We start from the raw sequence: 27,753 nt of genomic DNA, 5'->3' as shown, positions 1-27,753 counted from the left end.
TTCTATTTATCCATGAGGATGAAGCTCAAATATTATCTTTTGTGTCAAGGTCTTTGAGTATTAGTCCCCTCTGACTTGAACACCTGGGTAAACAGGGACAAAGTTAAGCTAAGGAAGGGTCATAGAAAGGGGAGCTAGTTTGGCTAGGGGGAAGGGGGGAGATAATGGATTCCATTTTGGGCAGGTAAACCTGAAGTACCCATATAGGGATGCCTGGTTGGTATTTAGATGCACTGGATCTAGATATTCAGTAGAGTGGCCTGGCATGAAGACACAGATCTTGATGTTGCCACCATAGAAGTGGTGGGTGAAATTTTTCAGTGAGAAAATTAACAAGGGTGAAACCTTGGAGAGCACACCATTTAAGAGAAGGGCTGAGGCATTGAATGTCAGTAATGGAGAGGAGTGAGGAGTGGTGGAGAGGTATGAGAAGACCAAGAAGAAAGAAAAAATATTCTCAGCAGCTAAACAGGGGCCAAGGAGATAGAGTTTTTGAAGAAGGGAGTGATTAGTGTCAAATGGTAAAGGCAGTTCAAGAATGATAGAGATCATTAAATGATCAATGCCTTGAAAGGCACAGGTGATGATTTTGAGAGGGTTTGAAAGAAACGTGGGGGCTACAGAGGGAACTAAGAATGCCTCTGTGGATATAATGGTTTTAAAAGACAGCTGAGCATTCCATGAGAGCTAGAGATGCAAAATCTTTTCCAGTATGAATAAGAACATTGGAGTTACAGCTTTAATTCTCTATCCTGTATTTGGTGAAGGACAGTCATTACAGCACCCATAATGGATTTCTTTCTAGCATATTTCTTTTGAAGAGAGCACTCCTTCATGTGAACATAATAATAGAAAAACATAACTTCTTAGAAATCACATCAATAACTCTTTGAGGACAAAGCTGACCAAATACATTATTACCTCTTACCCCATGCACAAAAAGTAAAATCCACTGATCTGGATAGAAAGGAACAATTATTACCTGTTCCCTCTAAGCAAATGTTATTCTTTATTATATCCTCAGGACGTCTATTTTTCAAATGAAAAAAAAATTATTTTACAGTCATTAAATTGCTCACTGCTGGTTCTCTAATGAAAAAAATATAATAAACATATAAGGGAAGGAAAGTACTAGGACATGTGAGGTTTTTGATGTTCAATATTGGCATATTAAAACTCCAGATTAAACCTGTAGTAGTGAGAGGCTATGTGGTTGTGGGGTTATGGTTGGTGGTCAGGAAAGATCTCAAAGACATCAGAGATTTATTTGGTTGTCATTGTTTCTGGGTCCAGTTCTCTAATCCCATATGTCTGGAATTCAGTAAATAACTTATTTAGGGCACCTCAAGCCTTGAGAAAAAGGGCATAAAGGACCTTTTTCAAATCCACGAAGCTGATTTTTAGCTAAAACAATAATTGAAGTTAAAATACGTAGCTTTCCAAAACTTTATGTGGGAAATTAAAGCAAAAATCAGAAGTTGCCTGATGACTGTATGGAATCAGAATAATATCTGTGTGATCTTATCTACTAATGTATAATCTGGTCTTGTCAATGAAACAGATATACTGCCATTTTTGCCTATTAACGTTGGTTCTTAGGTCTCTTTGAGACTCCAGTTAATGCCATGGAAACTCTCATCAGTCAAAAGCACATGCACACAAGCTTTTTCATGGATCTCAGTAGTTTCAAAGATTCCCAAAAACCTAGACTTAAAATCCCAGTCAACAGACCGCAGGCTAGGGATTCACAGTGTAGAGACCTATTTTCCATTGCTTAAATATGTCTTTTCCATTATTGCAACAATATAGATTAATCAGTCCTTGCTTGTTTCAGGCCAAGAAATCATCAAAGCTCATGGCTTGTTATCTAATTGACTCAAACAGAGAGGCTGGTGTGTAGGTATCTTCCTCAGCTAGAATGTAAGTTAACACCAGTAGTCCTAGAATTCTGCCCATTTGGTAGAATCAGAGGAAATTCTTTTTTCTTTTTTTTTTTTTAAAGATTTTATTTATTTTTTTGACAGACAGAGATCACAAGTAGGCAGAGGGGCAGGCAGAGAGTGAGAGGGGGAAGCAGGCTCATGGCTGAGCAGAGAGCCTGATGGTGGGGCTCGATCCCAGGACCCTGGGATCGTGACCCGAGCCGAAGGCAGAGGCTTTAACCCACTGAGCCACCCACACGCCCCAGCAGAAATTCTTCCCACTACTTTTTGTTCAGATAGAGGAGACAAAAAAAAAATTAGAGCTTATGTCAAACTCCAGGCAATATAAATAATAACACAAAGAGTTGGTGTGCTTCTTTGGTGATGTCAAATGATCCCTCCTATGTTGTAATTCTCTTTCAAAGTTAATCCTAGGCCCTGTCTTGAAGTGTGGGTAGTTGAAGGGATAGCGTGTCAAGAGCATTTCCTTCTAATGCTAGGAACTGATTATAGGTCAGTTACTCAGTACCACTGTGGGTTAGATTTTTTTTTTTTTTGTTTGACTCATTCTGATGCAAAACATACTGAGGCAATTACAGAATTTTGGTCATTCTTGAATCCTATATCCTTGCTGATTTCATTTTAAGTTTTAATTGAGAGAAATACAGGAACAGAACGATGATTATGTCTTTCAAATACTAGCTTTGGCTGACACCGTTGGAGGATATCTGGTCTTGGAATCTTGATTAAGTCTGTTTGTTGTTGCATCCTAACCTGTGAAATGGCATGGCTTGGTAGAAGAGATTTGGTGACTATATTAGTCAGGGTTGCAGCAAGAAAGAGAAAGTACATTCTAATTAGGATAATCTGGGAGGGGCTTAAAAAGGAACTGTTTCCCAAGGCAAGGGCAGAATGCGATTATAGGTCAGAATATGATTATAAGTGAAGTGTGGTACCCCAGACCTATTACAACTAGACCTGTTAGTGTAAGTAATGTGACCATAACCTGGAAGGGAGAATTGTGTAGAGCAGGCCAACTCAGTGGAACCCTGAGCTCTGGTGGGCACTCAGCTAGCTCTTGGTGAGCCTACAGGGAAGGAGGCAAGAACATAATTTGTCCTTATCTATCCTCACTCCCTCTTTTCTCTAGTATCTCGTTCTGGACATCCCTATTGGCATACTGACGTGGTCATACAGGTCAATATTCTGGATGGTGGCAGGGTGGAAAAGAATGGAGAACAAATGGGTCAGGAAGGCAAACAAAAATATTTGGCACAGGTCCAACAAATCTGGGTTCAAATTTTGGCCCCACTACTTATCAACTCTTTGTCATTGAACCAGATGTAACTTCTTTAATACTAGGTTTCGTATCCCTTAGGATTCCTGGGAGAATTAAATATAAATAGTGGAATGTCAGTTTATATTACATGATGTGTGCTCCAGAAATGCTTATTGAATGTTTACTGAATGAATGAGTACCTGATTAATTAAAAAGGAAAGATTGGTGTAAGCAGAGGCTAAGAAGTAGTTTCCCTTTACAATTTATGCACCATAAATACAATTTTTGATGTGTGTACATCTGAATAATATATTCTGTATACACAGGAAATATATTCTATATACACAGGAAATATAGTCTAGGCAATGTTTGTAGGAAAATATGCACGAAAAAATAAATAATCCTTACTGCTAATGTGTGACTATTGTGTTCTGGACAGTAAAAATTTAATGTTTACATGCCTTTGATGAGTCAGGGTATCTTTCCAATTTTCTCATTTTATGAACTGCAGTACATAAAATTAAACAACTCTTAAAAACCCTAGAATTTTGGAACTGGAAATGGCCTATGGAAAATCATCTGTTTAAGCATTTTATTTTGCAGCTGAGAAGACTGAGGCTCAGAAATGTAAACTTATCCAAGGCTAATGACCTTGGAAGTGGCAGAATTACAGCTAGAATCCAGGAGTTCTGGCTTCAGTCTAAAAGCCATCATCTTCTAGATTTTGATTAATAACATCCTAAAGAACAGAACTGACTAAAAGTTCCACACCTTATAAATCAGCATGAGGCTTGCCCAGAGGAAAGAATAAGCTTATGAATTCAATCACCATCTAGATTCTGACAGAGTAAATTAAAGCATTAACGCTCTGCAATTTATAAAAGAACTTCTTGCCATAAGTGGCCATCATTATTATACTGCTCTCTGATGTGGATACAGTTTTGAGGCTCTTGTAAATAAATTATATATATTCCCAGAAAACTTTGAAATTAGGCTCTGCATAGGGAGAAGCTGTAGATAAATGCACCCACTTGATATGAAGGATGACTGTAGTCCTCGTAGAACTCAAGAAAAATAAGCTAGCTTTCTGGGGTGCCTGGGTGGTTCAGTCGTTAAGCATCTTTGCTTAGGTCATGATCCCAGGGTCCTGGGATGAAGCCCCACATCTGGCTCCCTGCTCAGTGGGAAGCCCACTTCTCCCTCTCCCTCTGCTGCTCCCCCTGCATGTGCTCTCTCTTTCTGTGTCAAATAATAAATAAAATCTTAAAAAAAAAAAAAAAGAAAAGTAAACTAGCTTTCCCTATCAAAGTATAAAGTATCTCACTAGGTTTTTCTTAATGTGATAGGCCTGTCTTCCTTAATATTTCACAAGAATTTGAGTGAGAAAGCCAGGGATCGTGATTTAGAATATTAAGTGAGGGGTTATTTATACATAGAAAAGGAAAAATGAAAATTCTAAAGACAATAGAACATTGTCATATATCTTCAAGAGAAACAGATTTTTCTGGAAGCCTTGTTATCTATCTTTCTCCTTATGTCTCTTGTAAGAGGAATCACCATTAAGGCTGTAGAAGCATTCTGGGACTCCAAAGAGAAGAAAACATCGTTTAGGAGACCAAGGCTAAAATAATGCTGGTCTCCCGCCAGACCATATGGAGAGGCCATGGAATAGCTCCTGAGACGCTCGTTTCCTTAATTAGGACAAGCCCCAGTCCTAAATGCTTTTGGAAGAAAAGCCTTGTAACAAGCGCTCTAGGGGATCAATCACAGCTTCAGACTTTTCAATTAAACACCCTTTTCTTACCCCTCATTGATAGTCTTTGAAGTATATTTCAATTAACGTAAAATTTAGAGCCAGAAGATTTCTAAACTTCTGAGCTTCTAAAATACTGTACACATAACCAAATAATTCTTATGAACAAATCAACAAATACAAATTATTGTTATTATTCACTAGCAAAAATGATAGTCTTAAGAGACATCGTGTAGCATGGTGGTGAGGAAGTCAAGACTTTGTACTTGGAGGCTCTCTAGCTCAGTATTCTCAAGTATAAAATGGGAAAATAGCATGACCTACTTCATCTAGAGTTGTTACAATTCAATGAGTCAAATCATGAATGCACTTAGAATGGGGCCCGACACCCAGTATGGACTATAAATTTTAGATAATGTTGTGGTTATTATTGTTATTACTATTAAGTTATTGCTATAACTATTAAGTTAACTGTATCATGTTGCTGTATTTTTGTTCTTGTGTGATTTCTTAATCCTCACAGTGACTTTGAACTTTGTCGGTAGGCATCGTTAGTTCCATTTCACAATGAAGGAGACCAAAATTGAGAGAGCTTAGGAAATGGCTAAACACACTGAGTAGGAGGCAGAGGTGCAATTCCAAAATAAGTCTGACCTCAAAACCTGTGCCTATAACCACCGCATGGTATTTACTTCCAGCTAATCTTTCTGTATTTGTGAAGTCTCTCTCTTAAATCCTTATCCTGCAAGACCGTAGGATTGAATAGAAGAATAGAGGCCTCTGAGTTTCTTTTGTGGACTAAGTTCTGGCTGTGTGTTTTTTAAATTAAACATGACTTTTATTGTTTATTCCTTTTACAAAAGCAACGTATGCCTTTTGCTGAAAAGTTAGAAATTGCTATTAATAAAAAAGAAGTAAAAATACATATTCTTTCCACCCAGAGATAACTGCAGTGAACTTTTTAGTTGTATGTTCTTCTGCTATTTATGTTCTGAATTTCATCTAGTGCAATTATTTGTTTTTCATTGGTTATAAAATGTTTACAACTCACTAGCAATATTTCCATAGAAATAAATAAGGGTAAAGACTATTTTCTTTTCTATGATGAGTAAGATATTTTCTTTCTATTTAATCTCTGAATGGCACAAAGCCTAGACTGTGGTTTACCAGTGGGGTTTTGCTCAATATTTTTAATGACCAAAAAGTAAAATAAGGACACAAAAATGAAACATAAGAATATTAGAAGCTCTATTGGAAAGAAGAAAATTAAGGGTGGCTGGGAATTCTTTGCATCATTGGCTTAGCTCTCAACGTTGTTCAATTTTTATAAGCTGGTGATAATGGACATAATCCATGCTCTTTCTCCAGCCCAAGTCACTCTCCTTGAATTCTTTGTGAAGTGTGGGATTTTTTTTTTTTTTTTTTTTTTTTTACTGAAAGAAAAAATGGTAATAGAAAGGGTTCTCTAACCTTAAGACATTTACAATTAACTCCTTTGCCGGTGAATTTAAAGATGGTAATAGCAAATGATCAGGTTCTCGAATTTTAGGGCTCACGGAGAAGCTGCATGGGTTTCTGATGAATTCTACTTATAGATTTTAAAGACATTGTATGGACTTTGCCCTGGCATCTAGCACCATTTCTATTGGAAAACAATGAACAAACAAAACAGAAGTTAAATCAAATTACCGATTGACAGATAGCACTTTTCCTTCTCATCTACTATGTTACTTCAATTTTGAACTTCATAAAATTTTCAGTAAATCCTTACTACATCTGAGTGTGGTGCCTAAAATGAAATGAAAATCTAGGGTAGAGTGAAAAATGACAGAATTAGAGGGCACAAAAGAAATAGACTTTTCAGGATAGAGAGTAATGTCTAAGAACACCAACTTCTCAGTGGCAAATTTAATATTCTAATATAACCTAGAACTGTTCTTCATGGAGTCAGAATAAAGAGGCCAAATTTAGTGATTTGATGCAAATTCAGTTTAGCTTTTAAAATGATATGAAATATTTTAAATTCTATTAGTTTTGTATTAAAAAAATCTATTAGATTTTAAAAGAAAAACCCAATAGTTTTAGAAAACTCTTAGGTAACTCCTAGTCACTTAAGTCACAGATAATCAGATGCCTGTCTGTCTGTCTGTCTTTCTTTCAAGATTTTATTTACTTGAGAGAGAGTGAGAGCACAGAGGGAGAGTGAGAGGGAGAAGGAGACTCCCCACCGAGCAGAGAGCCTGACGTGGAGCTCGATCCCAAGACCCTGAGATCATGACCAGAGTCAAAGGCAGATGTTTAACTGACTGAGCCATCCAGTCAGGCTCATCCTTTCTTAGGATCTTCCGTGTTTGCTCACTTCACAATTTTTATACTTTTAGATGGCACCTGCCAATAAAACAAAGAGTAACTTTTGCAGGAGATTTGACATTGATAGTCGCAGATAGTTATTTGAATGATTTTTCTAGACCCCAGTTTAGTTTCATTATAATTTTACTGCAATAAGGCATAGCCCATATAGATGAACAAAACAGCTCTTCTTCATAATATGGGCCAATTTTTCCTGTTATAGTATTAAGAAGGATTATGACTTAGACACCCATATCTCTGTATTCAGAACCTCAGTGTTAAAGTCCTTTAAAGTCTGTGCCCTCTTAACATATGCCCCAAAGTACCCTTTCCTAGTTTTACCACTATTTATTAATGATAGATTTAAAGAATTTAAGTTATATTTTGTATTCCAGGTCCTTGGTATGGATGTAAGATGCATTTGCTATTTAAGTCATTTAGAAAACAATGGTAGCCACATTTGATGAACAGAAGAGACCCAAATCTACTTAAACATTTTCTCAGCCCTACTCATCTGACAGAATGTAACTGATTTCCATTGTTTTGAGGACTATTTTACATCTGAGATCTTATGATTCAGTGCTCACACACAAAAGGTGCCTGTCCTGTTTGTGTCAGGGCAATGAAGCCTGCAGCGGTATGGAAATCCTGTTGGGGCATATCAGTCATTGGCATGCTTTGTTGTTGTTGTCAGTTTTAAAAATAGTTTTGCAAAAACAGACCTGCAAAGTGGGACATAGAGGAAAAAGGATGGAGAGTAGAATAAACGACAGTAGAGAGAGGCTTTCTTTTCTTCTTCTTTACAACTCTGGTGCAGTTGTAGCCAATGGCCACTGGTATGGTGTGAACACAGCATTCTTGCCCATTTGCAAGTCATGCTTTAAGTACAGCCCATAAAGCTCCCAGGGCTCTGGTTGTCCACGGTGATCAAATAATGCTGCAAGCTTTCTGAAACATCTGAAGGGTTGTGGTTCAACTTCCTTTATCCAACTCCCTAGACTCCCTGTTTCAAAGGCTTTGGTGGAGGCCGAGATGTCTCGGTGATGTCATGTGTAATTGTGACAGTGTCCTCAGACATAGTTTGCTCTGACTTTGGGTTAAAGCATAGTTACTGAATCTGAACACTGTTTGCCTGTACCTGTTAAAATCTGTCCATTGGTCATCTAGTGTGTGGACACTCTCTTTAGAAGTATTAATCTGGAGTACTTTGATATTCAGCAAGGAAAAAATGTCCTGGGAGGTCTTCCATATTCTGGTTGTGATCTTAGTTACTTCACATAATCTCTCTGAAAAATGAGGACAGTGAGTCCTACCCTATCGCTTTTTATTAGATGTTTGTCATATTTGTGCTTACCCATCATCTTTTGCTTAGTCTTTTTATATTTGGAGAAATCCCCCACTTATGAGGATAGCCTTATTGTTATAAAGGTTAGAACTGAAATTCCCACCAGCTTCCCAAGCACCTTAGGAGACACCTGCCCTTCACCAGTCAAAGGTACCATGGGAGCCTGTATTTCAGTTATGAGCAATGGGGAGGAAGAGTTTGGTTCCTGATTCTGTTTAGCTGGTAGGGTTGGCAGTTGAAGGATGTGGTTACTGGAGGAGATACTACTTACTAAAAGTATGTATAAATTATAAATGTTTAGGATAAAGGAAATATGGTAGCTTGTGCTATGGTGTGAATGTTTAGTGGTTTTGATCCTTTCCTGGGACTGCTTCTGGTTTTAAAAAGAAGCCTGCCAACTCCAGTCAGTTTTTAGTAGACTAGGTAAAGGAGTGATTATTAAGAAAGGAATTCTCACCAGAGACTTTTGTTCACCTCTCAACTATGTTAAAGTCTATTTGTAAAAAAAAAAAAAAAAATGAGTTTATAAGGAAAAGACACTAGGGCTATAGTTTGGTCATTTTGGGCTGCTATAACAGAATACCATAGATTAGATGGTTTATAAAGATTAGAAATTTATTTCCACCAGGTCTGGAAGCTGGGAAGTCTAAGATCAAGGTGCTGGCATATTTGGTGTCTCTTTCCTGCTTCACAGATGATGGTCTTCTCCCTGTTTCCTCACACAGCTAAAGGCAGGAACAAGGAGTTCTCTGGGTCTCTTCTATAAGATCACTAGTCCCTTTCATGAGTGCTTCACCTTCATGATCTAATTCCAAAGGCCCCACCCCCAAATACCATTACAGTGGGGGTTAGATTTCAACAGGTGAATTTGGTGGGGGGGACACATTGAGTTTACAACAGTTACTATTGTTACATCTGGAAACCTGATCTCTGTTCACGTACATGATTTTATTCATTTCAAACAAGCCTCCTCTTAGTCTTTATCTTTTCAAAGGGAAAACTACTAATCTTTAATCTGTACTTCTACATAAAGTATTCCATTCTTTGATGAAGTTTAGTCAGAAATATTCTACATCCTGCTGGCTACCTTATGGAAGTAAACACCAGAAGCCTTCTGTTATGTGAGATGTTAAAGATAGTAAGTGTTTCCATATACTAGGTGCAGACTAGGTACTGTAATTCTGCTTGGAAAAAAAAATTGCGAAGGTAAGTTTGAAATAAAGTTAAGCTTTTTTCTTTAATCAGATCAAATAATCTTTAAAGTAAGGCATTTAACCAAGATCTATGTAGGATGGCTCATTACTTTTGCATCAGTTTCCATAATGAAATGAGAGCATCAAGGAAGAGAGAATCATAATACATTCCAACTGAATGACTTGGTGGTTTCATGGTTGAGATCATCAGGGAGCATTTAGTTAGAATTTCATCCAAATGCACTTCTGTTAAATTTGTACAGAAGGGCTCTTGGAACAAAAACTATTATGTAAGGGATGGTCATTTCACAGATGAATCAGCATTCCTTTCTCTCCTCCTACTTTATCAGCTTTGTTACTTGATCAACATGAAACAACTGAGGAAAAATAAACTTGATTTCTCAGTGATGATCTCAAGGACATTTCTGCTTCTTGTTGGTCTGTCCAGGTAGATGCAAACAATACTGTTTCACAGATTAAGACCTTGTTTTTTAGTTGTTGCACCTTTTGCCCATATACACATAATTAATTACCTCTTAATTAACCCCAAGGGAGACAGATGAGTTTGTCTTTGTTTGGCATAAAACAATTTATTTTCAGTAAAATAATAAGCTATTTTATCTATCACTTATATATTACATAGAATTAGAGACGTTACTCATCAATTTGCAATTTAAATAATGTCCACAAGGAAATAAAGTAAAACACCAACTGATTAGTGCAAACTTCCCACGCATACACAGAATGTCTCTACTAAAGGCAAATGAAATTGATACAGTGTTAAGGTTCTTGCCCTTCTCATTATAATTTAGCTTATTTGAATGAACATTTATTGAATATCTATTATATGTCAGGCCCAGTGCTGGTACAATAATGAATGATGCATGGTGCCTGCCCAGAAAGTCCTTGCAGTCTCATGTCTCAGAGACTTAGACGGGTAACACTGCAAGGATTGCTGAGTGCAAATAAATCCACAATGAAAATTACTTTGATTAAAAATTTGCTTGAATGAAGGGTTTTAAATATATTTTAAGTAAAGATCATAGTAAAACCAATATTGTAATATATATTTAGCTACTTTTCACCCTGCCCAAATTATATAAGGTGCTATTCAGAGAGGCCATACACTAAAAGTAAAATAAGCCACAGAGTCAACTATGTTTAACAGAATTTGGTGCTATCCTTTCTTTTGAACACAAGTTTAACAATTTATCATAAGACCAACCCACATTAATTATTTTACAATATCTTATTGGAGCCTCACAACTCTGTGAAATAGAGTTTATTAATTAGAAGTTCTAGTTGCTATCATATGATCTCCCTGATATGAGGAAGTGGAGATGCAACATGCGGGGTTTGGCGGGTAGGAAAAGAATAAATGAAACAAGATGGGATCCGGAGGGAGACAAACCATAAGTGACTCTTAATCTCACAAAACAAACTGAGGGTTGCTGGGGGAAGGCGGGTCGGGAGAGGGGGGTGGGGTTATGGACATTGGGGAGGGGATGTGCTATGGTGAGTGCTGTGAAGTGTGTAAACCTGGTGATTCACAGACCTGTACCCCTGGGGATAAAGATACATTTTTTGTTTTAAAAAAATAAAAAAAAAATTAAATTTTAAAAAAAAGACGTTCTAGTTGCAAACAACAGAATTTACCTTGGATGGTTTACCAAAACCACAGACCACAGATACATAAAACGTATTAAAATCTTTGAGGGAACTGAGGATCACACTCAAGACTGTGCATCTAGAAACAATACTCAACCCTTACCCGCAGAACTGTTGTATTGAAGAGAATGCTTTTGTGCTGTCCCAATAAGTATGAAGTGCCAGGAGCTCAGGTTCACTGCCAGGATCATGGCTGGGGACACCCATTCAGCTTTTGTGTCAGGAAGTCAACCTTGCAGCCCCTATTCACTGGTGTGTTTTACAACCAGTGGTAGCAGATAATTGTAATCATACAAGTGTAAGGCATTCTTCCTTTTAGCTCATCCACTTGCTTCACGTTCTGCCTTTCTGACAGCTCTGGGTTCTCCAGTCAGTACTCATCACCCCCGAATCATGAACTTGCCTACGAGAAGGGGGGAGTATGTGATTGGATATTGGGGAATGGGTTGGCCATATTGGAAGTCCTTAACATTCAGGGAGAGATTGGTCCTAAGTAAGGAGCTGGGAAGGGCCAGAAGCAGTGTGAAGATACTTAGCCTCTTGGGGAGGAGGATCTGAGGGCTATTGGGTAAGAGGAACAGAAAAGGAGATGTGAGTACTCAAAAGAAAAAATGTTCTTAAGATACCTGTTGTGGTGAACACCTACACAGCACTAACCATAACCTCATACCACATTTAAAATCATTAAATCAAAAGTTATTCTTGAGTGAAAATTAATGTTTATATGTTTTTAGATTAGCGATCGTATTTTGAGTTTTTAAAAACAGAAATGACAGAAAAAAAAATTAAGAACCATAAGTAATTTGTGGCCAAGAATCAGATTTAAAACGGGCAATTCCTGCTGATTACAGCTTCATTGATTCCATTTTGCCAAAGCGTTTTCTTAATTGCACATCTATATTTGTACGTTTATTTGAGGGTTTCCTCCCAAGTCAAGATGCTAAACAGTGATTTAGGCAGTCTAAAAAAAGAGAGAGAGAGAGAGAGAGAGAGAGAGATCGAGATCTTCCACAATGGAGAGCAAGCTCCCCTTCCACTTGCTATGCTCTTCTTACCCTTGGTCAAAGCAAGTGATCATGAGCCTGGCCCCACAGCTTTCACATCGTCTGCCCAGAAGACTCTCGTGAGACTCCTTTTTCCTTTGAAAGCTCTCACCGTTGTTATTTAGAAGATAAAGACAAAGGAAAATAAGGACAAAATGATCAGTTTAAGAGTTTTAAAATAAACTCTTGAAACTGCAGCCCTCATTGAAAAGACTTCAAATATATACATATATATGTTTCAATGATTATTTTTCAGAAGAATGGTATCAGTGAAATGATTTTGAATTCTTCTGCATAAGATATGTATCCAGAGGAAAAAAAGTATGTGACTTTGAAAAAAAAGGTGAATTTGGGCGTCAGAATCATGCAAAAAATAAAAACAAACACCAAACCTTAAAAATTCTAAGAAGACAAGAAAAATATCTTTAAATGTGTTTGTAGTGAACGTATTTTTAGATAGGTAAAATTTATGTTAGAACTGTGTTTGCATGCTTATATTATCACTTGGAAATTTGTTCTTATATGTGTATAGTTATGGTATTTGAGAAGTAATTCTATTAACTAACATTAATTTAAAGATTCCTTTTCTATCTTTGACTTAATAATATATTTTGGTCATAATTACAGTTTACTTGATTTGGTTGATGGTCCTGGAAGCCATCCCCTGATTATAACATTGTTCATATAAAGAAATATTGTTCAATTATTGACAGCTTAGTTTATGACAACTTCTAGGAGAATACTATGATGAGAATTAGAAGTAGAATATTTGTATAATTCTCTTATAGCTTCCTGTAAGGGAGCCAGGCACCAGGTTCAATAAATATTTGGAAGTATATTAAGTGAAAAAAAAAAACAAGTTTCTGAGGAGCATGTGTAGAATATTTACATTCATGCAAAATGGAGCAGGATAGATAAATACATATTGTATTTGGTGTTTTTAAGTGTAAATTGTTTTGGAAGGATGAGCACAATAATGACAGTTACTCTGTTTGAAATGGAGGAAGGGAGGGGGACATGATGGACAGAGGACCAGGCCAGGAGGAATGCTGTCACTGTGGACCTTTTCATACTTTGTTTGATTTTTGAACTTTTTTACTATATTATTTATTCAAGATAAATTAAGATAAAAAGAATTATATTTTTTATATTTAAAAAATGAATTATTGCTGTTGTGAAATCTTTCTTATAAGCAACATAGCTACAAATTTCTTGTTTTTGATACTCTTTATTCTTGTTCTTTTTACTTAAGGCATTCTAAATAACCCGAGTACATCTGGGACATAAATTATAAATAAATCTTACTGTAATTACTTTTTGGTCAGCACTTCACTTGAAAACTATAAATTTTTTTTGGACTATGCATATATCTAATTTTACAGTCTTTAAATTTGATGGCTTTTTCAGAAATTTGGCATGGTCCACAGAGGAGAAGAAAAAATATATTGGAAAGATTAAGAACTAAATAAAAGTGAATAACCAAGTACATGGGCCTCAAATGCAGACCTCAAGATTTTAGTATAAATGTCAGCTTTCTGGGAAACTCTGGGTTGCTGGTTGGAAGAGAGAGAAGATATATCTGTGAAATTCATGATGGCTTCTCAGCTCCCATATTGAAAACCACTGAACAGCACAGTTCAAAAGTCCCTTCTAGCCCTTCCAATCAGTCATTCCCTTGCAAGAGAGATATAGAGAAGCAAGAAAACAGAATTGAAGATGAGTGCTTTTAGAGTAAGTTGAAACAACTTGGAGTGGTTGGTATGACTATCATATCAGCACATACCTTTGACCAGCTTAGTTTAAATAAGAAAAATGGTAACATACAAGAGATAGCTTGTGGTAACAGAAGGAAGAAGCTCTTGATTATAAAAGTGTTAATTAACAGGACAAATCTTAAATTCTGGGAATCTTTAAAAACAAGATTAAAAATTTTTTAGGTGATTTTGGCATTTTCTGGATACAGTGCTCTTTTTGAGTCTTGAGTAAATGTCTCCATAGATTCTTTAAGAATTGTTACCCGGTAAAGTAATTTCTTTCTTTCTTCCTTTTTTTTTTGGCGGGGGGAGAGGGCAGAGGGGGAGGGAGAGAATCTTAAGCAGGCTCCACGCTGGGCATGGCAGCCTGGCACAGGGCTCTATCTTGGAGCCCTGAGAGTATGACCTGAGATAAAATCAAGAGTCGAGGGTGCCTGGGTGGCTCAGTTGGTTAGGCAACTGCCTTCGGCTGAGGTCATGATCCCAGAGGCCCATGATCAAGTCCCTCATTGGGCTCCAGCTCCATGGGGAGTCTACTTCTCCCTCTGACTTTCTCCCCTCTTATGCTCTCTCACTGTCTCTCTCTCAAATAAATAAATAAAATCTAAAAAAAAAAAAAAAAAAAAAAAGAGTTGGCTGCTTAATATACTGAGCCACACAGGTGCCCCCAAAATTGTTTCTTTATTGTGTAAACAACTCGATATCTAGGCAAAATTACTTGTTTAACAGTTTCATACTTTCAAGTTGTATGCCCTCCTGGTATGTTTTTTTATAGAGAATTTACTTAAAGCATTAGCTGTTTTAACCAGTATAGCCATTTTGGGTAGTTAGAGGAATGATTTATTAACTTTGGTATTTAATGCAAATAAGAAATAATTTACAGAATTAAAATTGACATTCATTTAAATTTACATTATGTTTCTTAATTTATGTTGTAATCTCTTTACTTTTTCACAATATTGTATTGTAAAATATATATTTGCCCCAGTAGCTTTTATTTCCCTAACATATTGCCAATATTTAGGCTAAAAATTAATCTGTAATCAACCTTAACATTCTCAAATTATTCCAAGAGGGCACAATGTACAAACTAAAGCACACATTCTTTTTTTTTTTTAATGTTTTTCTTTTTTTATGTGTAATCTCTACTCCAAATGTGGGGCTCAAACTTATGAATCTAACATCAAGAGTCACATGCTCTACTGAGCCAACCAGGTGCCCCTACAGCCCACATTCTTAGCTAGTAATGTCTTTAGCATAAAATGGTTCAACAGTGCAAATTGGCCAGAAATTGATTTTAGGTTGGGGGTTTATTTCCCCTAATCCATTGGTGTTAGAATTAGATTCTATTTTAAACTACTCTGGAGATATTGAATATTAATACAATTTAAGTACTGGCAATCTATTATATCAGTGTACTGACCCACATTTCAAAGCCTCAATATGGTTTCAAAGACCTCAAAAATACATTATCCTGCTGTATTATTTTTTTGAATTCTTAATTATAAGATAATAAATGTTCTTAATGTGAATTAATGATCAGAAATTCCTAAACAGGAGGGAAAATTGAGATGTTAGAATTCAACCAGACATTTAGCTTAAGTGACTGTAACATCAAGTCATCCCAGACAATCACACGGTCTAAGTTTTAAGTCCATAAGGAGATGCCATAACTTGTTTAGACATTTGTTTCACTGTTTATCAGTTTTCACTCTGAAATGTAGTCTATGTACCTAAATCTCTTAGGCTCCATTTCAAGATCAGATTTCTTGTTTAATGAAGTAAGGGAAGAGAATGGATCATCTGCATTATTTCCCTAATTTTTTATTTTGAGACACTTTATAACTTAAGAAAATGGACACACATATCTCTCATTCAATTGTAAACATTTGCCACCTTTGCTTTCTTTCTCTCTATGCTCCCCTAATCTATCTCTCCCTCTCTCATATTCTAAGTTTCAGTCATCATGACGCTTTATCATTAACTACTTCAGCTTATAAATCCTAAGGACAAGGATGTGCTCTTGCTTAACTCCAAAGCTATTCTCACACCTATAATGTGAATTCAATAATATTGCCTAGTGTACTGTCCATATCAATTAAGGAAATGTTTTTTAAGAATCTAAGATCCAAAGTTCTTCCATTACATTTAGTTGTTATGTGACTTTAGTCTCTTAGTCTGGAACATTCTACTTGCTTTTCTCTTGTTTGTTTTTAATGACATTGATTTTTTTTTCTTGAAGAGCATTGACCTATTGTTTTGTAGAATGTTCTATATTTTGAAATTAAAGAAATTTTTCCTTGAAAAATTTTTTTTCCTTCATGATTAGGATTTGGCTAAATGTTTCTGGCAAGATATGACACAAATAATGTTGGTATTTCTTATTTTTTTAAAAAGATTTTTAATTTGTTTATCTGAGACAGAGAGAGAGAGAGCATGCATGTGTTTATGGGGGGGGAGGGGCAGAGGAAGGAGGAGAAGCAGTCCCCTTGATGAGCAGGGAGCCTGACAAGGGGCTCCTGGACAATAAGATCATGACTTGAGCCAAAGAAAGATGCTTAACTGACTGAGCCACCCAGGGATCCTTTTTTTTTTTTTTTTTTTTAAGTTTTTATTTTATTTATGAGAGGGAGAGATAGTGAGAAAAGGAACAACAGCAGGCAGAGTCTGGAGAGCAGGCTTCCCACTGAGCAGGAAGCCTGTACTGGGCTCAAACCAGAGTGCTGGGATCATGACCGGAGCCTAAGGCAGATGCTTAAGGACTGTGCCACCCGGGCACCCCCTCCTTTTGGTATTTCTTATTGCATCAACTGCCATAAGGTTGTCCCACAGATGGTGATGTTAAGTTTTTACATTTGATTAAGGTTTTTTAATGTGAGAGCTCTCCATTATGAAATGTAGTTTCCTTTTTGCATTTAATATGTAATTAGTAGGGTGATATGAGAGCCTGTGAATTTTGGTGGTTTTGGCATCCAATAATAATCGTTGTCTGGGTCAGCTATTACATTGGTGATGGAAATGGTGTTTTTCTGGTTTAGTCCTTCTATCTACATTTGTCAGCTATATTTCTGTGTGTGCATAATTATTATGGTTGAAGTTAAGGATAAAAATCAGCCTTTTTCCTTTGTTGGGAATAATCTATGAGGGTGGTCACCTTTGTGGGATGGCTTAGTTGGTTAGTACATTCTACTAAGGAAACCAAGGCCATGGCTACAGTGTTCATATGGGCCAATTACCCAGGCTCTGTTTCAAGGCTAGAGTATAATTTTCCTCTACCAAATCAGGAATGTGTGCCAATGGCCACCTGGGAAACAGAGCATGCAATAAGGCTAGAGCTTTACAAATCAGTCTAATTAAAAACACAGGCTCAGCTAAGGGTGGATTATCTTTTTATATGAAGGATGGCGATTAATACTATAAAAAGTCTATTTTTCCAATTCACTTTTTTAGGTCCTATTTTACAAATATTTAAAGATTTTTGTGAGTTGCTCTTCTATTTTCTGCAGAAAATAGCTTCCCTAAATAATACTTCTATTGAAAGCAATTAAAAATGATGTAAATATTTTTAGAGTTAAAAATGAGGTAAATTATGTAAAGTATATTCTAAAAAAGACTTGTGAAAATTTAAAAAATACCCAATAAACAGGAGCCTACTATAAGAATCTGTTCTCATAAAACCTCCAAAACCTAAAGACCATTTTTTAAGACAATGCAAAAACAATCACAGAAACAAAAGGAAAAAAAACAACAACAAACTGTTGAACAGTCCAGATTAACATTGCCTGAATAAAATAATAATGGTGATGTCTAATAGTGTATAAATTGGGAAAGGAGGAGATGATCAATACTAATCTGTTTTAAAGTTCAGGGATGGTTTAATGATAGACTTTGTTAAGTTAAACAATCATGGTAAAATGTTGAAGGTAATCATTAAATGAATAGAAAGAGTATAAATTTCAAATAAACATATGGGGAAAAAAGTGCACAAATGAAAAACAAAATGAAACAAAAACTTATTTAAAAAGCAGGAAGGGGCGCCTGGGTGGCTCAGTGGGTTAAGCTTCTGCCTTTGGCTCAGGTCATGATCTCGGGGACCTGGGATCGAGCCCCACATCGGGCTCTCTGCTTAGCGGGGAGCCTGCTTCCTCCTCTCTCTTTGCCTGCCTCTCTGCCTGCTTGTGATCTCTGTCTGTCAAATAAATAAGTAAAAATCTTAATAAAAAAAAAAAAAGGCAGGAAAACAGGAAAAAAAGAAATGTGAGACAAGCAGAAAAGAGAACTAATTTAGAAGTCATTCCAACTATGTCAGTAATTATAATAAATGTAAATGAACTTAACTCACAAGTTGAATGACAGAGATTGCAAATTGATAAATCATTTAGGTAAATGTCATTTACAAAAGATGCATCTAAAGTGTAAGGACACATAACAGTTGAAAGTAAAAGGGTAGAGAAAGTTTTATTAGGAAATTCCTAATGAAGGAAACTTGGTGTACTATATTAATATCAGAAAAAAAAAGATTTTAAAGCAAAAAGCCTAACGCATACAGAAACACAATGAGAAACACAACACAATGAGAAAAATTTGATTTCATTAGGAAAATGTAACAACTCTAATGTGTGCAGCTAATAAATAGTCTCAAAATATATGTGAACTGAAACTTGCCACCATCCTAGTGAGAGATTCCATACCTCTACCTACCACTGGTAGCAAAACCTGACAAAAAATTAAGCAAACTTTTCACAAGATTACAACAGACAGGTGCACACTTGATTTAATGAACATATGTGAGCACAGATGATCACTGGGGAAGGGAGGGAAAACTGAATGGGAAAAAATCAGAGAGGGAGACAAACCACGAGAGACTCCTGACTCCGGGAAACAAACTGAGGGTTGCGGAAAGGGAAGTGGCTGGTGGGATGGAGTAATTGCATGATGGTCATTAAGGGGGACATGTAATGTGATGAGCACTGGGTGTTATATGCAACTAATGAATCATTGAACACTACATCAAAAGCTAATGATGTACTCCATGTTGGCCAATTGACCTTAAATTAAAAAAATAATGGACATTTATGGAATTCTGTGTCAAACAGTAGAGAATATATGTTTTTCTCAAGCTTTTATAAAATGGTCTTTATAAAATTGATTACATTGGACAATGAAGCAAGTTTCCATTAAATTTCAAAATTATTGTTGTGGCCAAAACCTCTCGCCACAAAGCAATTAAGTCAGAGCTTAAAAAGAGAAAGAGAAATAATTTTCTTAATATTTGGAAATTAAAATATTTTCTAAATTACTCAAAAATCAGGAGAAATTTATAATGAATATTAAAAATAAATGCTAAGAACTGAAGGAAAATAAAAATACTTCATGTAAAACTTGTGGGAGGCAATAAAAGTAATGTTTTGAAAAATTTTTTAGCCTTAACTTCTTATATTAGTGAAAAATAGAACTTGAAAACTAATGAGCTAGGTGTATAACTTATAAGATATTAACAAAAGAATAACAATATTAATCTAAAAAAGGTAGGAGGAAGGAAATAACAGAAAAGAGCAAAAAAAAAAAAAAGAAAACCAGGACACAATAGAAATAAAAATAAAATTGAAAACAAGAAAAATATTTGGCAAAATCGAAGAAGGTAAAAAAAAAAAAAAGGGAAGGCACAAATAAATAGCATGTTAAAATATTTTAAAAATAAATGAAAGGGATAAGGATTAGAAAGGAGGAAATAATTTTACATTGACTAAAATTTCCAGTTAAAACAAAAATATTTCAGATTATATAAAAACATTTAGATATAGACTATTTACAAGATCTACACACCTGAAATGTAAGGCCATGAGAAGTTGGAAGGTTGAAAAAATGATCTGGGAGGCCAATAGTACAGAATGTTAAAAAAGCTGTATTAATACCATACCAAATAAGCTTTAAGACATAAAGTTCAAATAATGTGCTACTAGAGACATAAAAAATTATTACTTAACTATGAGTTTCAAGTCCCTAGCAAATGACAGTAGTTCAAAACTTCTACTAACTTAGTGACAAGGCCACACCCCCCAAAAAGTAAGTAAAAATTGTTAAATTTACCATCATAGTGGAATATTTTCACACCTATCTCATAGTAATTGACAGAATATATTGATAAAATCACTTTGGAAAACTATTTGAGATTATCCTGTAAATTTAAATACTTCTGATAATCTCATACCCCAGATCTTTTAAGTAACTCAACACTCCAACTTAACTGAAATTTGGTGTAGTCATACAATAGAACAAAATGCAAGACTGAGAATTAATGAATTTTAACTCTATGGGTCAACCTGCATATCAGAGTTTTGAAGCAATTAGGTAATCTTCAGAAGAATTATATTATTTGCATGAAGTTCAAATAATGCAAAACTAACTAACTGCATTGTCGAGTTACAGCCACATGTGATAAGATCACAAAGAGAAGTATGGAGTTAATAGACACAAAACTGTTGGAAGCAAGGTTGTGAAGCACACGGCAGAAGGGGAGATCAAGTGGGAACACAGGAGCATCAAAATCCCAGTGTTTTATCTTTTCAGCTAGGATCAGGTGACAGCATGAGTATTCATGATAAATTCTTCATATATTATAAGTATTCTTTTGTACTTATTCAATAATTGCTATAATTTATATAATATGACATAAAATAATGATTGGACAAACAGAAGTAGGACTCTCAGAATCTCTATATGACTTTGCCTAGAGAGGGTTTGGGAAGTTATGGAATAAAAAATTCAGATAATTTTAATCACATAATGTCTCTTTTTCCATATATATTACAGACCTGGAGAATGTTAAATAAAAAAAGGTTAAATATCTGTGGGCTTTTGCATTTTCTGTAGGTTCTTAATGTCCTTTTTGTTTGCAGTAAAAATTAGGCCTATCATTATGGATTTATCAGTACCAAATAGTATGTGTTGATAACTTACTTTTTCCTTTCCTAAGCTCATACTTTTTCCTTCTTGTGTCACCCCAGTCATTGTAATTATGGTCCCTTAGGTGCTTAAATAATCAACCATCAACTCCTCCTCCCTAGGGGAGTAGGGTGGGATTATTCGGTTTGTGTGTTTTCTGGGGCTGGGGAAAAACTCTTTTACTTGTGGCAATACTCCAGGCCCCAAAGGAGATGAAAGTTGTATTCCATAAGAGTCCCAGCAGTTAGTCTCAACTGGATAGTTGATAGAAAGGATTTGGTGGGAAATAAGGCCTGACGTTTGGAGTCAAAAAGGTGAGTGATGTGTAATAGTGTGTTTAAGGGTGAGGGACCTTGGGGGAACAAAGGTGCTAGGAAAGCTCAGAGTAAGTAGTATAACAGGGAAGTAGGGACTAACTTGGATACATTTGGGGAGCAAAAGGCAAATGTGATAGGTTTTTATGAACTCCCTCTGCCGTTTGGTGGATATGAGCTGGCTTCGTCATATAGGAGCCAGAATGGGATGCTCTATCTTCCTGCTTCATCTTTTAAAATACTGTTTTTGCTTCAGATTATTCCATTAAAGTCACTTGTTTCTTTCATTTACTGACTTACATATACATAATATTTCATTTCTAGTTCTTAATAAAAAATTGAGCTTCATCCATAAAAATGTCACTATTTGCAGAGGGTGGTCAGTGGTATGTAAATGGATGATTTTGGCAGACTGCAAAAAAAAATCCTAATCATCAATCATCCTGCAAAGAGGGCAAAAATAAATTTAGTTTCAAAGGAGCATTTTAATCATAAAGCAGTGAGTAAAGGTTGCATATGAATTAAAGAAACATGACGTGAGTTTGATTATTTTTTGATTTCCTGATAGCAATAATTTCAGCTCTAGTACCTATATCTTTAATATTTTCTGATCACATGCTTATTGATTCCCAGCTCTGAAGTCAAGGAAAGGTATTAAAAAACAGGTCACCTTTTAAAATGAGTAAATAAAGTATGCATACTTGCCCAAATACTTTGGCCACATTCTTTTCCCTGCAAAAAAAGTCAGGGATTACCTGCTAGGGCCCAAGAATTTTTGGTCTAATGATTAACATCACAGAGCTTAAAGATCCCTAAAAATAAGGGTCTCACTCAAGCAATTACCAAGTATCATTTAGGTTAACAGAAAAATGAGTTACTCCTGTTTTCTTCATTTCACAGTTATAATTGAATGCCTGTTGGATCTGTAAGTCTAATGGCAATATTGTGACTGAATCAGAGTATGGCATGAGAACTATGAAGGAAATTAATCACTGCTGTCTAAAAATGCTGTAGGCAAGGATCTACTTCCTCCCCTTGGCCCCGCAACTCTTCTGGCCCTGATCTTACATTAGGAGACATTTAGTACTATAAACAAAAAATGGAGAAAATTGTGTTACAGCAAGAAAATGGAAAACCACCCATTGTGAGATCCTCATCTTTATGCTGCTTTGCATACAGCTTCTGTGTGAAGAGTCCATGGAGGCTTGGGGAGCTCTCCAGAGATGTAAACACTGATGAATAAAGTTTGACTTCCAGAGAACTTTAAAAATTGTTTAATATGCATATTTTCCTCAATGAAGCCCAATTTTAGCAAGGAAACAATAACAAAACAAGCATACCGAATTTTGAAACTGCTGGGTAATAGTGAGATACATGAAGCTGTCCAGCCTCATGTTCATTTAGTTTAACTAGGTGCCGAAATGGATTATGAGTAAATTAGAATTTATTTATTTATTTATTTATTTTAAAAAATATTTTATTTATTTATTTAACAGATCAGAAGTAGGCAGAGAGGCAGGCAGAGAGAGAGGAAGGGAAGCAGGCTCCCTGCAGAGCAGAGAGCCCGATGTAGGGCTCGATCCCAGGAACCTGAGCCGAAGGCAGAGGTTTTAACCCACTGAGCCACCCAGGCGCCCCTAAATTAGAATTTTAAAGGACAATGACCATGTAATCTATCTCATAAATATAATAAGGCTATATTTACTTTGCCTCTTCACAGAGGTCATTGTCACCCAATACTTCTGGGATAAATCCTTATATTCTATAGACCCTTAATAATGAAACTTTACTTGCATGTGGAAAGAAAAAAATGAGGTTTCCTCGGTTTGCACTATAGCCTCTTCTGTTCTGTTCTATTTTGAACATGCTCTCTCTGTCCTCACCGGGTTCGAAGAAGAATAATGCCTTTTGTTTGTTTTAGAAGTGAGCTGGTTGACAAACTTAATGCTTCATTATCAGTTGTTGGAGGAGGTCCTGGAGGGGAATGTGCAGTCAGCTTGCTTGGATGCGAGAGCATTACTATTGCAAGTAGTTTGAACTTAGTTTGAGGAAACTGAGCTCAGTTTGTGGAAACTGAGGCTCAGTGTGGCCGAGGTGAAGCTGGCAAGTGGTGCTCAGAGTATAGGCCAGAGGTGGGTGCACAAAAGGAGAAGAGGCCAGAAAGGAAGGCAGTGGCTACGCAAAATGACTTTGGGCCTTGGCAGGAGATGGATAGTTTGTCTGTCGAGTAGGCGTTGAGCACGACCCCCCCCCCCCCCCGTTGGCTCCGTCCGTAGCCCAGCTCTGCCCCTGCCTCATGTGCTCCTGCACCCAGACGGAAGCAACTGGAAATGCGCCGCTGCCCGCCAGGGCCGTTGCCCGCCACCGCCCAGAGACTGCCCCGGGCTCCTGCACACAGCTCCTGCTTTTCCGGCCTGGTGGGAACCTGCAGCGCCATCACCACTTAAATGGTGACACCTGCTGTTTTTGCCTCTTAAAAGGGAGACACTTTGCAACTTTTTTTCACAGTGTCTGCGCAAGACCCCATCGATCTTGAGGAGGGTCACGTGGAATGGGAAGCCGTGGCTCCAGGGTTGATGACCACCTGGTCCCGGGACACGGGAACCTTCGAGGAAGGGGTAGCACACTTATCCACGAGGAGGAGTGGACATGGCTGGACCCTGTTCACAAAATCCTGTACAAAGACATGACGCGGGGGAGCTTTAGGAACCTGGCCGAAGTAGAACTCCTCTCTTAAAGCCGAAACCTGCTCAGCCCGGAGGAGCAGGAGGAGCCAAGGACCCAGGAGAGGTTTCTCCAGGACATCTGTGCAGACCAGAAGTTTCAACCCAAGAGACTACAGCAAAGCAGAATGAAATTTGGGGAAAGCCCTCTACTGCCAGGAAAGGTGTAGATTTTCTATGGGCGAGAATCCCTTTGAGTTCAGTGACAGTGAGGAAGCCTTCAGTTACCACATCTCCCTTAATCAGCAGGCATCTATCTTCTCAACCTGGAGAGAAACCCTATGCATATAATCTGTGTGGAAAACCCATCTGAAGCCATTCTAGCCATATTACACTCAAGAGAAATTACACAGGGGACAAATGCAGAGAATGTAAAGAAGGTGGGAAAGTGTTTGGTAATCCTTCATCCCTGAGGATCCATGTGCTGAGCTCATGCTGGTGAGAAACCCTACAAAATTTTATGTATTTATTTTTACCTAGCTGGGGCAAGCCACAAAGGCCTTTTAAAAAACTAAGAGCTCAGTCAGGGCAGGGTGGGGGCAGAGGGCTAGCAGTGCCCTCTGCCTCCAAGTCAAAGTCTCTGAAGGTCACCTGTTCCGTGGTGATGACAGGCCAGGCGTCCCAGGGGGTGGCTAGTGTGGGGGCCTTCCCCATGAACCGGAAGTTGCTGATGTTGGTGTGGTCCGACGGAGTGGGCAGAGCACCCCCGACTGAGCCAGCAGGTCCTCCCAGCTCAGTTGTCCTGAAGGGTTGCATCCTTGGCATCTCTCTCCCTGAACCCTAAACGGGGGAGTGATCTCATATCTGAGTTTGAAAAGATCATGTTAAAAACAGCTGTTGTTATCACTATGATCCTCTTCAAATGTTAGCACTAGGAAGACCCTGGAGATGTGGTCTAACAACCACCTGTAGGCAGGTGGTGTTTTATTTGGAAAGAATCTCTGAGGTCTATTTCTTTCTTTCTCTCTCTCTCTCACACCCTTTTAAGGTATTTCTGATATACCCCCTTAGGAGTGGCTAAATGATCCCTAAGGCGCCATCATTGTATTTTCTATGTTTTATTTTCAAGTCAACTGCATAAAGAATTTCCTTGTTTTTTAAGCCACGCTGTTGCAATTTGGCTTTAAAAAAGTACAAAATGAGAGGTAAATTTTACCCAATTTCCACAGTGGTCCACATGGAACTTCGGTAAGAAATTGTGCTTCTGGGGGCACCTGGGTGGCTCAGTGGGTTAAAGCCTCTGCCTTCGGCCCAGGTCGTGATCCCAGAGTCCTGGGATCGAGCCCCGGGTCAGGCTCTCTGCTCAGAGGAGAGCCTGCTCCCCACCCACCCTGTCTGCCTCTCTGCCTACTTGTAATCTCTGTCAAATAAATAAAATCTTTAAAAAAAAAAAAAAGAAGAAATTGTGCTTCTGTTGAATAGATCCTGTTTGAGCAATGTTCTAAATATATAAATAAGAAAAGTTCTATTGCACATAAATCAGGTGAACAAATGCTAAAGAATGTGTTGTTTTTACTTCATGTGTATTTCTTCTATTTTTGAACTCCTTAGGTTGGGACTCTGTTCAGGCTTGCCTTTTACACATCGTTAGGTGCAAAAACCTTATTGTGGACGTGGAAAAACTGTGCAGAGAACCTTCTGATTGTAATCATCTCCAACATGAAGACATGCTTTTGAAGGTTAGTGTGTGAACACATTTCAGTCCTTTGCCTAGGTCAGCTAATGTTTGCCAAGCACCTGCTGTATGCTTGGCCGTGCTCTGGGTGTTGGGAGGGCAAAGATGAATAAGACATGGTTGGTAAAGTCCAATTTCTTGCTATTTCAGATGTTGGAGGTAAAATTTGCATTAGAAAATTCATGCTAGGGGCGCCTGGGTGGCTCAGTGGGTTGGGGCCTCTGCCTTCAGCTCAGGTCATGATCCCAGGGTCCTGGGATCGAGCCCCGCGTCAGGTTCTCTGCTCAGCGGGGAGCCTGCTTCCTCCTCTCTCTCTGCCTGACTCTCTGCCTGCTTGTGATCTCTGTCTGTCAAATAAATAAAAAATAAAATCTTTAAAAAAAAAAAAAAAAGAAAAGAAAATTCATGCGAGGGGCACCTGGGTGGCTCAGTCAGTTAAGCGTCTGCCTTTAGCTCAGATCATCATCCCAGGGGCCTGGGATGCAGTCCCACATTGGGCTCCCCACTCAGTGGGGAACCTGCTTCTCCCTCTCTCCCCTGCTTATGCTCTCTCTCTCTCTCAAATAAATAAGATCTTTAAAAAAAAAAAAAGAAAATTCATGTGAGAAGTTAAATGTGAGGCCATTTTCTTTTTATTGACATATAATTGACATATAACATAAATTGGTTTTAGGTATGCAACGTAATGATTTTGTTTGTATGTACTGCAAAATGATCACTATAATTCTAGTTAACCTCCTGTCCTCTTCATTGTCAAGCCAGCTGGCAATAAAGCCAGTTCTGCTGCACAAACTTCCCGTTAGTTCTCTGTCAGTGAGGAAGAAGTCACCTGAGCAGGCCTTCCCTCCACAGAGGAAAAAGTGGTGATTGAGGGGCGAGGCCTGCCTCGCTTCAGGTTTCATGCACCCTTTTGATCTAGGATTGGGCTCCACAAACTTGAGGTGTCAGTTGAGTAATTGGGTATTGACCAGGTTAAGCAAGATAAAAGAAAAGGGGGTGGGATCTTTTCTTTTTTTTCCATTAAAATTCAGGCTCAAACACCAGGCTGAGCCACCCTTTAAAGCCCTTAGAGTTGATGGAAGTCCTCACTTCTCTTGACCCTTGGCATGCTTTTCAGCTGAGAACAGGCATCTTTGGAGAACCACTTTCTGCCCGCGGTAGAATTGCTCCTAATATTCGGCCTCACAGATAGGAGCCTCATTGGGAATCTGTGGAGCTCCAGAAGTTGGCCTCTTCCTTGTTTGTCCTCCAGCAGTTCATCTCGAGACCCTGTCTGTGAAGTGAAGTAGTTCTGTAGTTATAAAATTTTCAGAGCCCGGTTTTCCTGAACTTGACCTGAGCTTCCAAAGCTATAGCAGGTTGGGATGGGTTACCTGGAAGGATGTTAACACAGTTCTCTCACTGGAGTGGTTTAAGTATGTTACGGGAGAAACTTCTATATGAGCTGAGTGGCCAGACTAGTGGGTCATCAGAGTTCAGTTTCTAAGTCAGCAGTTCTCTGCAATCATTATTTGGTTGGTTAAAAGCTGATAATGCCCATCCGTCCCTTAAAGGCTTTTGTCTCAACCAGGCTTGTATCTGTCTACTATATTTATAATTGGCCTCTAATTATCTCTGAAATGGGAGGCAGGGGTGCAAGGAGGGGACCATCATAACATTTGAAAAATATTTTTCCCCTGTCTTTCTCACCACAATAGTGATCTCAGTCACTTGCTATTTTATACCTTTTTGACTGCTTCTTGCTTAAATGTTATTTCCATGTAGCTGGTCAGAAATGCAGAATTTGCTTA

Source organism: Lontra canadensis, unplaced genomic scaffold (genome assembly GCF_010015895.1).
Source record: "Lontra canadensis isolate GAN:19392208 unplaced genomic scaffold, GSC_riverotter_1.0 scaffold78, whole genome shotgun sequence".
Classification (NCBI taxonomy): domain Eukaryota; kingdom Metazoa; phylum Chordata; class Mammalia; order Carnivora; family Mustelidae; genus Lontra; species Lontra canadensis.
The sequence above is the reverse complement of the archived record's forward strand: the minus strand, read 5'-3'. Positions refer to the sequence as shown.